Here is a 14,393-nt window from a genome sequence, read left to right on the forward strand (position 1 = left end):
AAGAAGGCTTAATATTCAAACGTTTATCTCTTGCCATCTTTGATTAAAAAGAAATTAACTGGGTGTCAGTTCTGCTTTAATTTCCATGGTAACAAGTCTCTAGGAAGGCATAGTCATAGAACTGTTAGGACTGGATCAAAGAGTTGACAATTTGTATTCAAAAGAAAAACTAGCCATTTGGAAAAAAAAGAAATGCACCCTATTTTTCATGTTCCCTGTGGTTGATAGTTAATAGAACTATATCAAGAGTCAGAGAAATGGATAACAAAGTATCTTTCAGGAAATGTTTACAGCTTGGAATTGTTCTGGCTCTCATTGTGTCGCTAGAAAATGGGACAATGGTTCATTCATAGCAAATGATCTGTAGGAATAATGTAATCTTTGGAATCACAAGGTAAACAGAGTACCAGTGTGAGCTTGATTAACTTGTGGTGAAATAAATCACAGCTGTATGGCTATATGACTTAACATAGAATAGATGTTACCATCCATGTGTGATTTAAAATCAATAACATTCCAGAAAACCGTATTAATCAGCTACCTGGATTCAGAATGAGTAGGGACTTTAAATGGATGTGCCTGAGTTCTAACCCTTCTAAAAGGTAAAGTCAGAATGAATGCATTTTCTTTGCAGAGCAGTGTTTGCTTGAACCAGGAATAGGAAACTTTTTCATCACTCTATACCTATAGAATAACGATATTAGTCTATTTAGAACAACTATTGTTAAATATAGTACCATGACTAAATAGTCAATTTCATATTTGTTTCTCCCATTTTGGGGAAGCAATTAAAGTGATGAGGCAAAAATGGAGTCATAGAATCATCCCCCTCCCCGAAATAATTACTGCTCCTTAATCAGATCACATTAAGAGCCTATCAAGTCAATAAATCTTTAGGATTTATAAAAGATATAGTAATGATTTTCACACTCAAGAAAATTATAATCTGGTGAGGAGAAAGAAGACAAAATCTTCATAGTCTCTAATTTATGAGCATCCAATTTACTAATCCCCAAGAATTACTATATCTTTCTCCCACCCATTCTTTCCCGAGACCTTTTTCCTGGAATCATTATTGAAGCAACCCCTTCTCCCAATTGCCAACTCTTTCCCCCTGGGGATCTCAGATGGACTAATCTGGAAAGGGAGAGTAGGTTGTGAAGATAAGACTTGAGAAATAACTTTTAAAGAAGCTGTAGATTTAGAAGTAAAAGGAAGTGAAGGGGCTGTCAAAAACAGGAATCAGACAGATGATTACAGTGACAGATGTCTTGGTTGGAGCTGCATTAATTATATGGTAGCAAAAAAATAATCTGCCTACATGGTAAAAAAATCTCTATCCCATGTCTGAGTTCTGTCATGGATGTTTGTATGTCAGCACTGCGTTGAGGTTGCAAATGCAGGATATGTTCCCTAGTTGTAGAGATCCACCTCATTATGTCCCTCTCCTCCTTTTAGCTATCACTACCTAGATTTTAGATATTTGGTAGGTTGTCCCAGTCCTCTAAACCATAGCTCATGGACTTCACTGATGGCAGTTTGCTTTTTTAGCAAACAGTTCATAACAAAACAATTATTTAAATTAAATAGTTATAATAGATAACATATACATATCTTGTTAAAATTTTATTTTTAACATTTATTTTTAAAGTTTTGAGTTCCAAATTTTCCCCACTGAGGAGGTAAGCAAGCAATATGATCTCAGTTATACAAATGAAATAATAAAAAGCATATTTCCATATTAGCCATTTTGCAAAAAAAAAAAGGCAAGAAAAATAAAGTTGAAAAAATATTCTTCATTCTGAAGTCATATTTCATCAATTCTGTCTCTGGAAATAGATAACATTTTTCATCATGAGTTATTTGGAATTGTCTTGGACCGTTGTATTGATCCAAGAAGCTAAATCTTTCACAATTGATCATTGTTACATATTTCTGTTACAGTGTTCTCCTGGTTCTCATTTTACCTTTTATCATGGTCTTCCCAGGTTTTTCTGAGACAAACTTCTTTGTCAAAATATTATTCCATCACTATCTCATATCCTGAATTTGTATATCTTAAAGGTTTGGAAAACACTTTACATCTCTCACTTGATCCTTACAATAACCCTGTTCTATTACTCTTTCCATTTTATAGATGAAGAACTGAGACATTGAAAAATTAATTGACTTGCCTAGGGTCACAGAGTATTTTAGCCAGGATTCAAATCCAGAGAAAATCCAGAATGCCTTTGAATTCTAGTCCAGTGCTCTTTCTAATAGTATCCCATATAAAACTCATTTTTCCATAAAGATATTAAATTATTGGGAAGAAAGTGTAACTCTGTAGGAATCATGTTGGAAACAGCTGTGTCTCACCTAGTGTGTCTGTGGGAAGGGATGTCCATGAGAGAAGATGATGAAAGAAAACACATAGAAGGGAAACTCAAGCCTCTGATACTCTAAGAGTATTAATATATTCTGTTAATACCATTAGGCCTTTGTTTGTTGCATCTTTTCTTCAGCATGCATTGCTGTCTACCTGCTACTTCATTTGGCTATAACTGGCTGTTTTCAGTGACTTCCTACCCTGGATGATCCCTTTCCCATGCCTTTTTATCCAGCTGAGTCATCTGATAATGATGAAGAGGTGCAGTAAATTGAGATTAATAAGCCTTTTCCTCAGGGGAGAAAGTCTGCCCTTACTTCTCTATTCTGTCAGCCATTGCTTCCTCTGCTTCATCACTACAGCTAAGGAGAAAAGTTGTCTTCAGTTACCTGAATCTCAGACCTCTCTCCATCTTCTGAAGGCATTGGGCTTTATTTTGTAAGCTCTTTCTTTGCAGGAGAAGCATAGCTTTCCTCCTTTTCAGCCAATAGTCATGAAGCTTGCTTTAATTATAGTAGAATTTTCCTCTGATTGAGCAAGAGGTGACAGAGTTTGGCAGAAGTGGCCCTAAGTGCAAGGGGACAGTTTTAAGGGCATTGTTGCCAAACCTGGCTATGGAATGGTCCAACTTGAGAAGGTGGGATGTTAGGAGATTCTTGATTCTTCAGGCCGCATTTATAATTTATACTATAGTAGGGTAATCAAAGTCTTTTTGGAGAATGTGATGCTGGGGCTCCTATCACTTATGTGGTGTATGTGCTTCAGCACCAAGGCCATATACCCTCTGAGATTTTGTTGGCTAAAATCATGTACAACTGTGAGCCCAAGCTAATTATCTTATTTGCATTAGCCTGGCTATAGCAGGAATTGTAGAAGCCTGTTTTGGGATATCCGACAAACTAAAAAAGGGAGCACTAACAAGCTACTGCTCAGTGCTGATCAGCCAATGAACATGGACATCAATGGGCCCTTTGGGGGTGATATCCATCAGTGCCAAAGTGGGGAGAGCTATCTCAGGGGAGAGTCTGAAGATTGACTGTTCAGCAAAGACTGAGGTAGGACTCTTCTGACTTAGACTGGTAGAACATGAGAATATTCTCACTTATCTAACTCTGGCTTGCTATTCCTATGATTCTTATATAGAGTAGAAATCAGGTTACAGGATCACATTCCCCTTTTTGTGACACTTCTGTCCCTCTTTTTAATTTGGCCTTTAAAATTCATTTATTTTTTAAACTGGCACTTAGTGGGCTTTTAATAAATGTTGCTTGATTTAGAACTCTTCTTGACACTACCACTTGTCCCATAGATCCAGTTCAATAGTCACCTAACTTTTGGTCAGAAAATCTTTTGAGGATTTATCTTCTCCTCTCTTTCCCCCTATAAATCTTCTCTGGGTTCCATTTCCTCCAAAATAGGATAGGAATTGAGAAACTACATCCTATGTGTTACGGAATCTTAACTCTTAACCTTGTGGCTTTTTGGTTATGTAGCCAGCCAGAGGATCCTCTTCCTATACAAATAGTAACTATTGGCTGGCCTTAGGATTCCAAAAGGCAGTTGACCTTTTCCCCAGTTGTCCTTAATCAGCAACATATACTGAAAATGCCAAAATTTTGGGGATACTGGTCGATTCAGACAAACTGATGCTTCAAGCATGCTGCTCCCCCTTTTTTTTTTGTTTCCAGTCTGACAGTGTTCTTCAAGCCAGGGTGTTGGGGGTGTTCAAGAAAGACTAGCACCTCTGGTGTAAGGGTTTCCTGAATTTTTTTCAAGGCTGCTCATCTACCTTTGGTGGCCATCTGTTACTCAACTATCACCTGTGATTCCAAGAAGATTTAACATGCACAGCAACCACACCCTAATAAAACCATCTTGGCAGGTGAGTCAAACCAGGTTGAGGATAACCAATAAGACCTCAGGCCCCTTGGTGAGTTAGAGGAGTGTCTTCCCCAAGCATGCAAAGACTTATCTGAATGGGCAAATGAGAATAGTTTGTTCCAAAGGCCACGAAGGCAGCAGAAGGCACTCTAGTGCATTTAGAGCTTAGTCAGCTGTAAAAAACACTAAGGGCATCTACCACATCTTAGGTCATCACCAGTCATCTTGACCTTTGTCTTGCCTCTAAAGAAAGGGTGAGGCCAACGCTGTGCAATTCTGTCTTACTTCAATCCAATTCACTGGCAAGCTAAGACATCACAACAGATCTCCAAGCCTGACTGCTCAGTCTTGCAACCACTGTTCTTGGTCTTCTCTGTTTCTTCATTCTGATTTGCCCAGTTCTATTGGTTTGTCCTTAGTTTGGCTCCCAGTTTATATACATTACCTTCTCTTCCCCAAGGCTGGGATTACTCTGTCAACACCCAGGCACTTTTGCCTTGGGCTTAATAGAATAATATTTTCTGACTCAATAAATCGACAACCAGTCAGACAAGAACAGAGATATTTACCATAGTGGAAGATCTTAAATAGAAAGCATTTAGAGACTTGGGAACTATTGTGAGAGCTGAACTTGTCTGAGGAATCTGGCTGCCTTGTGAGGTACATTTAATAGTTAAAGGTAAGTGAACTTATTTAGGCAGTAGGTGGAATCACTTACTGACCCCTGAACTGAAGGGACAGAGGGTTTATCAAGGTTCCTCACCCACTATCAGTTATTTATAAACCTGTAATGTAGGCCAAGCTATGCAGTCATTATATCTCCAACTAGGAGGGGAGGTTGCCGACAGCCCTTACTGAAATGACTGCTTGGGGTGGAAGGGTTGCTTCAGTAGACAGAGAATACTTTTGATATCTTTAGACCTGAGGTGGCTAACCATTGGAATTCACCAGTTCTTGCAAGGGCAAAGGACGCTGCTAGAGTTTGTCAGTCCTTTTGGAATGAAGTCCCCTCCTTGCCCTGGTGGAACATTTTTGGAGAGCTTGGCTAACATATCTGTGCTGAATTAGGCAATGTAGAGAAGGCCAGTGACTTATTTGAATTTATGGAGCAGTGATGATTTATCAAGTCCTGTCTCTGGTCTGGCTAAAATTGTGATAGACTCATGCACTTTCTTAGTCTGTGTACTGGTAACCTATATCACATTGGTGCTGCTGGTGGTGATTAGTTAGAAGTAGGTGATAGACTCCAGTTTCAAATCAGAATTGGTCATGAAGCACTTATTCAATGTTTATGTGTTAGTCACTGTGCTGAATGCTGGGCATACAAAGAGATGGTGAAGAAGTCTCTGTTCTCAAAAAGCTTAAATTCTAGTAGGGGAGACAATGGGTATAAATAGTTATATGCAAGCTCCTTAAGGAGTAGGGAGAAGATAATTTTATAGGTAAAGGTACTAGCATCTGGGGGAAATGAAAAAGTCCTTCTGCAGAAGGTGGCATTTGAGCTGATAGTGATGAAAAAAAACCAGGGATTCAAAGAGGCAAAACATTTAAAGTATGATAGGAAAATGGAATGTTGAGTTGGAGGCTAGTGTAATGGGACTGTGGAATTCATGGTGGGAAATGGAGTGCAAGAAGACTGGTAAAGTAAGAAGGGGTCAGACTGTGATGAACTTTAAATGCTAATCATTGGTACCTTTGCAGAGAAGTTTCAGTTGAATGATCAGGTTAGAAGTCAGATTGCACTTCCTAGCTGTGTAATTCTGAGCAAGTCACTTAACCCCAATTGTCTAGTCCTTCCTGCTCTTGCCTTGAAACTTATACTTTAGGTTAAAAAAAAAAAAGGTCAGATTACAGAGGGATTTGAAGGGAAAGAAGAGAGAATTGAGGTATGTCTGATGTAGATGGCTTTCTCAGAATATGACTGAGAAGTAGTAGAGAGATTATAGGACAATATAGAGGATGGTCAGTTCAAGTGAAGGTGTTTTCATGATTGGGGACATTGCTATGTTTTTTGGCATCAGAGAAGGATAAAGTTGATGATAAAGGGAAAGGTTGGTGATTATAATGAATGGGATTGATGGAAAGGGCAATATGTTGGAAAAGATGGGAGGAAATGAGACAATGATACATGTCAAGAATGTTCTTTATAAGGAGAGGGGATATATAAGTGAAGGAGGAGATTAATATGTGGGGAAAGAAGATGTCAGATGTGATAAGGGGAGAGAAGGATTTTAGGTGAATGGCCTCAATTTTTTCAATGAGGTTCTCAGCAAAATAGATGGGGAAGGGGTACTGTGAGAAGCTTGAGGATATCTTAAGAACGTTTGGAACAGTCACTGTGGAACATGGGATGATGAATCTATTAGGGAGAAGTAGATTTCCTTGGTGCAGTGAGGGGTACAGTTAAGATTAGATAAAATTGTGATGTGCTCTCCAGTTCATTCAGGAGTTGAAGAGAAGGAAAGAAGGGCCAGGGGTCATTCTGGTTTTTTAAATTGTGCTTAGTGATATGACAAGGGGACTGAGGGATTAAAGAGTAGAAGATAGGGCAGGGTTGAACTGGTTCATTTAGGGGTCAAGATTTTGAAAGGAGAATAATATAGCCAAGTGAGAAGATGATGACCTTGGAAAGAATTTAGGAGTAGAATGATTGAAGGGCTTGGTGAGAACCAAAAATAGTGTTAGACATAAAGAATAAGTAATGATAACAGATTAAGATCAGATAAAGGAATTTCGGAGTTCATGAATATGAAAGTGAAACATTTATAGCTGATGGCAAGATCAAGGATGTCACCATTTCTACATAGGAGAAGTGGAATGGAGGAGATCATAGGCATTAAATAGATTAGGGAACTGGGATTGAGGAGGTTTAAGGTATTTGGGGGTACATCATCTGTCTGTCTGTCTGTCTGTCTGTCTATCTATCTATCTATCTATCTATCTATCTATCTATCTATCTATCTATCTATCTATCTCATATATGCCCTTGTGTGAAGCCAGGAGATGGGATGGAGAGAGATTGTGAACCAGGTTCATTCATTGAGAACAATGACCTATAAGATGAAGCCCTTGTGGAAGGAATGAAGAAACATTGCCAGGTACTCATCCTAAATATAACCCTCTTCTCAGTAGTATTGGAGGATCTGTTGGCTGGCACTGTGTAATCCAGCCATCTGTGGAACTTGGGAAAGGTCACCTTTCTTTCCTAATACTTACAACTGCATTGCCTAGAACAGCTATAGTTCACATCTTGCCATTACTTCTGGCCAACTTTTGTACCATTGCTACCTTTCTTATATCAGTACTAGAAGGGAAGACTGAGAAGTTGCTCCACACATAAGCATTTATATTTTGTGTTCACTTCATTCCAGAATCCTCAATCCAAGATAGCTTGGAATCTCTTTGTTCACTATGCCAGAGCTGTTAGTATTTGAATTCTTGGTAAAAACAAAAACAAAAAAACTTTTAGAAAGAACTCATCTGGAGCTGTATTTCTACTGCTGTGCCCTGGTACTATCGATTATAAGGAAAAGTGAGGAATTATGACTTTGCCACAACCCAAAATCTCATTAGTATCTAGCAAGGTAGAGCCTCTCTGCTTAAAATGACTGACCCAATAGATTAGCAGAGGACAATAATTTTCATTAAACTGAATTGAATAGAAAATGATCTTCCAGGCTTATTGTGACCTCTGTGAATTCCAATTTATGGTTCTTGAGTTGCTTGATGACCCTAAAGTTTTTCAGAAATTCTTAATTCAGTGTTTCTGTACTTATTTGGACAATGGAAGGTAGTGATTTATCTCAGAAACTACATCTACTTCTAGGATAATGCCCAGGAGATACTAAACTGCCTCCTTTACCTGGCCAATTGTTGCCCTTCTGAAGACTTCCAGAACTTGGAAAGACCTAAGCCTCTCTCCTAGCACTCCATGTTTCCATTCAATCTCCTCCTCACTTGGGGCTTGTCACCCCCTTCCCCCCCACATGCTCTTTCCCACCTTTCTCCCTCCTGCTCTGAGAACTGTAATCAGATGCACACCACAATTGCCACTGGAAAGGGTGTGCTGACTAACTCCTCTTTGGTTCCATCTCCATTTAAGATAATATAAATTAGATAATATCCTAGATTATATAACATAAATTTGTGGCAGACTATTCAGCTCATTCAGAAGCTGAAGAGAATAAAAGAGGAGGATTATAATAGTCCAGAGTTGGTAAATGGGACTTCACTACCTTTGTAAATTCCTATTATATAATAGTCTTAGAAAATCGAATTAAATATATAAATATAAAATCCTTTACTTTCTGTCTTAGTAACAACTCTAAAACAGAGGCAAGGGTTAGACAAACAGGGTTAAGTGAGTTACCCAAGGTTACATAGCTAGGAAAATGTTTGAGGCCAGATTTGAACCCATGTCCTGGTGCTCTTTGTCACCTTGCTGCCTTTATTGTAACAAGTATTTCTTGGCAAACATTTCTTTATATCTGTTAGTCAGAACACATTTATTAAGTGCTAAGTGCTGAGCATTCAAAAAAGAAGCATAAGACATTCCCTACCATCAAGAAGTTCATTATCTAATGGAAGAGACAACAAGCCAACAAACATGTACACACACACTATCTACAGGATAAAAAGGCAATAACTGAGAAGGAAGGGACTAGAATTAATAGGGATTGGAGAAGATTTCCTGTAGAAAGCAGGAGTTCTAGTTGGGACTAAGGAAACTAGGGAAGCAGTAGCTGGAGATAGAATGTTCATCACCTGGAGGGTAACCAGAGAAAATGCCTGCAGCTGGAAGGTGGAACCTTTTGTTCACAGACTATAAACTTTTTCAGGGTAGAAACAGCCTTACTTTATATGTATCATCAGAGCTTAGGTCAGTCCTTTGTTATTGTTGTTAAGTCATTTTCAGTTGTGTATGATTTTTTTTGTGACCCCTTTTGGGGTTTTCTTGGCAAAGAAACTGGAGTGGTCTGCCATTTCCTTATTGGGCTCATTTTGCAGATGAGGAAACTGAGGCCAACAAGTTAAGTGACTCATCCAAGGTCACATAGCTAGTAATTGTCTGAATCCAGATTTGAACTCTTGAAAGATGAGACTTCCTGGCTTCAGACCTAGCACTTTGCCCATTTCACTCTCTCACTGCTCAGGTTGGTGCTTGGCATAATGTAAGTGCTTCAAAAAATGATTTTTTTCATTTACTCATTAATTACACTGAATCAGTTTGAGTCTTTGAATGTTCATATTAATACCAAGATGACCAAATTGGAGAAGTGCTCTTGAGAAAAGGATGGGTTTCCCAAGACTCTGAGGGCAGGCACTCTCTTTTACCTCCTTTTGTATCCCCAGTGCTTAGCACATTGCCTGGTGCAGAACAGGTGCTTAATCAATGTTTATTGATTTGTACACATACATACATACAGATACACATACGTGGCAGAAACTGTATTGCTTTGAGAGACTCCCTCTTTTCTGAAAGACCATCAGGTTTTTCTCTGCTTCCCAGAGTTTCTAGGGCCTCCTCACTCGTTAGTGGTCTGATCAGTGATAAGCCGAGGCTCCCACGACTTCCCAATGAACATCAGAAGCAGAAGATATGTTCAGAGACCAGAGACAGAGTTCCCCATGGATCCAGGGTTGCCTGGAGTCTGTCTTCTCCCGCACCATGTTATGTTTCCAAATCTCAATGTCTCAGTGGAATGTATGCTTTTCCCACAAGTTTCCCTTTGTAGAAAAGGGCTATAATCCAGGAGGAAAGGAGCAGTTCTTGGTCAGAAGCACGCTACCATTTCAAGGGAGAACAATGCAACATTTCATTACTGTCTACATAGATCCTAAAGGACCAGTTAATCAATGCCCTATTCAATGGAGATTGAACTTCACTCTCTTCTTTGGTCACGGACTTGGCAAACTGTAGGCAGATTCTTAGTTGGGAAAATCAATTTCAGGTAATTGATAGATCGATCTCTTGCAGTCTATGCACTATTTAGTAATACTGTTAGTAAATGCCAATCAGCTCTCCCAAAGGTAACTCACCACCAGCCACTGTGATTGCATCAACTATCTCTGAAGAATCATTCTTCCTCCAATTGCAGAGGGACATTCTGTAGACTTGTTGCAACACTTGTCACCTCACTGCCATCCTTTTATTTGAACTGATTTTTTAAAACCTTTATTCACTTTGTATGCCACCATTCTTATAATAAATACTTAAATGTGGGTTCTTTTTCTTAGTATTTTGATAACAATATTTCAATATAATTGTTTCAATATAAATTTCCTTTGTAGTCCTATATTATATACACATAAAAACATTCTAAGAAGAGGGAGAAACATGTAGAAAGAAAATAGAAGAGACTCAGAATTTGGATTTTAAGAGTTTTCAGCCACTGGGGAGAAAGTTTATTCCATCTTCTCTTGGCTTTGTCAGAAGGCTAACAGAGTTCATGACAACAAAAATGGTTTAAAAGCCCCTGCATGGTTGTATAGGATCATAGCACCTACCTTGAAGGATAATTGTGAATGATCAATTGAGATTTGATTTTATGTATGCATGTTTGCATGTGTAGTATTATCACTGCATAAGGTGCCATCTAAATGTTGGCTATTATCATTATTATAATTGCATTGCTTACAAACATTCTGAATGGAGACTTATTTAGCTTGACAAGAATCTTTTTTTTAGATGCAAATACAGCTGGGAGGGTTAAACTGTCTCATTCATACCTCTCTATGAATTATTCTAATGGTTTCCTCTTATTTCCCAGCTAAGATCATCTGCATAGAGGGACTTCTGACTGGAAAGGGAGGGTGGGTATATAATTTTGCATCATGGGGCAAAAGATAGGCCTCAGGAATCTGTTTCATTGGGGTAACTAGGGCAGTGTGAGATTATGGAAGAGTTCCAAGTGAGAAGATTCCCATGAAGCAGGACAGAGACCTATAAAGGGAAGAATAAGGGTTCCAGAGAAAAAACTTCATCTATTAAAAAGCTATTTTTAGTCTATTATTTTTAATATTTTTATTATATAATACTTTATAATAAAATATTATTCTACTATTTTATATTTGTATTATATTTTAAATGTTTATATGATAAATTACAATATATTATTTATTCCATTATTTTGAACAGTAGTGGAAAAAAGAACTACTCCTTCTTCCTCTAGCATGACATGTTTTCCTTTATCCTGTAACTGAAACTTTAAACTGTTACTCAGGGTTTTGAGTTTGCTGCTTATTGAGGGTCAATCTTTTGAGCTGAGGAATTAGCCAGCTTTTATCATCTTCATGTCCTCTGGATGGGATGTGGGATCCAGAAGAGCACAAGCCAAAACAGGGATAACACAGAAATATGAAAGCACCCCTAATCCCCATAGCAATGACAGTCAAGGAGAGCCCCAAGGACCAGGCTTTCTGTCAAGACTAGAGTGCATTGCGTTTTCTAGACTCAGGTTTCTCTCCTATGCCACATTCCCATGCTTGTCCTCACTCCCACCAATGTGCCTGTCCATTCCAAACTATACCCTCCCCTTTACACTCTTTGGCTCCTCAAAATAGTAAGAATAGGATTTCTAGTGCATTCAGCTACCACTCAGTTCAGTTTCTCAGAGACAATCCCAGGAGAATCACTCAAGTACAATGCAAGGTGATGTTTATTCTCTAGAAACCATGTGGCTCTATTTTTTCTACCTAGTTAACAAACAAATATATTTTCAGTAGACTTGTGGGCTTAGTTTGGTACCTGATCACAATTTATAGCAGCATTTCCTTGGGAAAATAAATTCCAAGTTCTATAACTGTTTTGTCTTTAAAAAAAAAATTGGAACCCCTAATCATTTGTGAGTTGGAGCCTGGCTTTTGTAAACAGTTTAACACAAATGACAAATATGCAAACACACACAATGAAAAATAGCTCAGTAAAGATAAACACAGGAATTGGTTATTCAGTAGGGGATACTATTGTGATTTGGAAATAGTCTTTCTTTCAATCAGAAAGGACCAATTAAAGTACCCACAGTGTGCACATCTTTGAGGACATAATAAAGACTAAGAGAGATGCTGACTGGGTATAAATCAGTCATTTCTTAGGAACAGGTGTTAGCCAGAATCCCATAAGGAATGGCTTGGAGGCTTTCCCCTTTCGTATAGATGTTTCTGCCATGACATTTTATCTTTTTTTTTTTCAAGTTTTGGGAAATTTTATTTAATTAATTTAGAATGCTTTTCCATGGTTACAAGATTCATTTTATTTCCCTTCCTTCTCCCCAAACCCCTCCCATAGCTGACATGCAATTCCACTGGGTTTAACATGTGTCATTGATCAAGACCTATTTCCATATTATTGATGTTTGCACTAGGGTGATCATTTAGAGTCTGTATCCCCAATCATATCCCCATCGACCCTTTTGATCAAGCAGTTGTTTTTCTTCTGTGTTTCTACTCCCACAGTTCTTTCTCTGAATGTGGATAGTGTTCTTTCTTGTAGATCCCTCTGAGTTGTTCAGGGACACTGCATTGCCACTAATGGAGAAGTCCATTACATTTGATTGTGCCACAATGTATCAGTCTCTATGTATAATGTTCTCCTGGTTCTGCTCCTCTCACTCTGCATCAATTCCTGGAGGTTGTTCCAGTCTCCATGGAATTCCTCCATTTTATTATTCCTTTTAGCACAATAGTATTCCATCACCAACAGATACCACAATGTGTTCAGCCATTCTCCAATTGAAGGGCATCCCCTCATTTTCCAAATTTTTTGCCACCACAAAGAACATAGCTATGAATATTCTTGTACAAGTCTTTTTCCTTATTAAATCTTTGGGGTACAAACCCAGCAGTGCTATAGCTGGATCAAAGGGCAGACATTCTTTTGTCGCCCTTTGGGCATAGTTCCAAATTGCCTTCTAGAATGGTTGGATCAATTCACAACTCCACCAGCAATGAATTAGTGTCCCTACTTTGCTGCATTCCCTCCAGCATTCATTACTTTCCTTTGCTGTCATGTTGGCCAATCTGCTAGGTGTGAGGTGATACCTCAGAGTTGTTTTGATTTGCATCTCTCTGATTATAAGAGATTTAGAGCACTTTTTCATGTACTTATTAATAGTTTTGATTTCTTTAACTGAAAACTGCCTATTCATGCATGACATTTTATCTTAGAATATTACAAAATAAACCAGCAAAGTCCTAAACCCCTTTAATTTATTTAATTTCCAATGATTTCTCCTTTTAAGAGTTAAAAAGAAAATTTACTCCAAGGTAATTAAAAAAAAGTCTGCAGAAATTAGTGTTCATTTAGTCAGGCCGTATTTAATTGAGCACCTACTGAGTGCAAATGTGATTTATAAGTATTTCTAATTAGATTGTAGTTCTCTCTGTTGTTATAACACTGTCATCTGAAATGAACTTCTCAACTATTGTGGCTTTATAATTTGTTTAAACATCACCTGTCTAGTAATTGTGGCTAAATGGCAAGAAGAAAGCCAAATCCACACCTGCCAGTTATCTCACACTTGTGAATCTGGCCTGTTATCTCTTGACTCCCTCAAGGCTCTTTTCTTTCTTGTGACTCAACTCAGGTTTTACCACCTCCAATGCTGAATCTCCTCCAGCTAGAAGTAATTGGTAACTATATCTTTGAATCTCCCTAGGTGCTCTATTTGACCTTTGCTATGCATTGATTTATTTTCGACCTTGTATTATAGTAATTTATCTGTATGTCTCCTCTTCCCCCAGGATTATAAATTCTTTGACTCCAAAGACTATCTCTTTTTTCAACATTTATATCTTTAGTTTCAATTAATACATTATACTTAGTACATACTTATTAAGTCTTTGCTATATTGAATTTAATAGACATTTACTAGAATATATCTGAAATGGGGTAGCTAGGTGGCTCAGTGGATACAAATCATTATTGGTAATGTTATGCAATGTACTTATGTTGATCAAATATCTCTTTTTTCAATAATTATTTGTTGAATTTCATTGAATCCTGATTGATCCTCTTCTGCAGTTCTTAAAAGTATGATACATAAAACTTGAGCACAGTATTTTGGATTTTGTCTGGTCAGCATGAAATGTTTTGAGATTATAATCTCCATTCTTTGGAGCATTATGTTTCCATGAAAACAATTGA

At 38.0% G+C, this 14,393-nt stretch overlaps 1 protein-coding gene across 5 annotated transcripts in view; it reads left to right on the plus strand.

Moving 5' to 3' along the window:
* The window catches only part of RNF152 (ring finger protein 152), a 114,843-nt gene that overhangs the window by 67,124 nt on the left and 33,326 nt on the right, over window positions 1–14,393 (plus strand). The gene's annotated exons all lie outside the window — the stretch shown is intronic.

The sequence above is a fragment of the Monodelphis domestica genome, chromosome 3 (assembly GCF_027887165.1).
Source record: "Monodelphis domestica isolate mMonDom1 chromosome 3, mMonDom1.pri, whole genome shotgun sequence".
NCBI lineage: Eukaryota > Metazoa > Chordata > Mammalia > Didelphimorphia > Didelphidae > Monodelphis > Monodelphis domestica.